The sequence below is a fragment of the Brassica oleracea genome, chromosome C6 (genome assembly GCF_000695525.1).
Source record: "Brassica oleracea var. oleracea cultivar TO1000 chromosome C6, BOL, whole genome shotgun sequence".
NCBI lineage: Eukaryota > Viridiplantae > Streptophyta > Magnoliopsida > Brassicales > Brassicaceae > Brassica > Brassica oleracea.
In genome coordinates, this window is record NC_027753.1 from 7,047,121 (window position 1) to 7,048,675 (window position 1,555).

Consider the following 1,555-nt stretch of genomic DNA (forward strand, 5'->3'; position numbering starts at 1 on the left):
TTTAGGTTTATAGTCTATTTTTTGGGTTTAAGGTATATAATTTGGGTGTAGGGTCTAGGATTATGGTTTAAGGTATAGGGTTTTGGTTTAGGGGTTTGAATTTGGGTTTAGAATTTAGGGTATAGGGTTTAGAATTTAAGATTTAGGGTTTAGGGTTTCGCTGGAAGCGTTAACATCGTTAAAATTAGCGTTTTTATTTTTTGTAGCTATTTTTTATTTAATTTAATATTTTTTAATTAATAATCTATGTGTCACTTTAATTGGTCCTAAAGGCTGGGGTGAATTTAAAGGTTCACCTTAGGGAGTGAACCTAAGTTTTGTTCTAAAATTATTCCTCATATGATTCCGGAGGAGAAGAGGTGAATTCCGGCGAGAACTAGACAATTCGGACGATTACGAAGGAAGATCATGATTTTTTGTTCAGTTACACAACAAATGTCCTTTGAATTTTTCTCATTGTTGCCATTGAAGTGAACGTTCAAGTGTCAACAAGGCAAAGAAAGAAAGAAAAAACAACGATCCAAAGAACGTTCAGGTTAATGTGTCCCGACAAAAGTGGAGTGGCTGATTCTAACATCGTTGAGCTCATCCATCTAACCTTCTCGGCTTTGGCGACCCATTACAAGACTCTCTCGAGCTTGACACGTAAAGTTTGCCGCGCAACTATGCTAAGCAAACCGGTTAATCAAGCCAAACCCAGCTGAACTTATAAATCAAGATCTTTTGTTCATCGATGAGCATCAATATAAAATTGATACTTTTGTTAAGGTAAGAACTGATATTTGTGTTTTTATTTCAAAGGAGCAACGAAGAAGAAAGAGATTACTTAAATGGAGAAGTGGATATGTTTCATCTTCTGTACAATTCAATCACATTAATATCATCTTGAAACATAAAGACTCGATCTTTACCAAAATAAATAGAAAAAGACTACTATGAAACAGAGCAAAAAGACTACCCATATCAAACCAGAGCTACACCTCCTAGGCTGCAACTTCATTTGACAAATGTGGTAGCTCTGCAATAATAGATGATTGATTATGAGTTCCTCTCAAGTTACCTTTAAGGTCATAATCTTTAGACTTAGTTACTAACAGCATGCTCTTTTAGATCCAAGGAGAAGTATGTGTAAGAAGCTTCTCTACGTGAACGTCTTTTAGATCGTAGCTTTTTCTTTGTTTCCCTTGTTGACATCTACTTGAACATTTCAATGGCAACAATGAGCAAAATTCTAAGGAGATTTGTTGTGTAACTGAACAAAAATAATCATGTTTTTCATTCTTAATTGCGGGAGTTCGCCTCTTCTCCTCCGCAGTTTTAGGGATTTTTTAGGTTTCAAAAGACAAACACTGATTTTTTTCCTAATAGAACTAACGTTTCTTTGAAAAAAGTTAACAGTTTACTTTTTAAAGTTTAATTTTGCCTAGTCAACATGTACTTGAAGATTAAATACGTGCAATTAATAGTTGGGTATTAAAAGTGTTAATTACAAATACCTGGGGAATTAAAAACCCATTTCCCCCCATCACACCTATTAAGAAAGATACCCTATTAA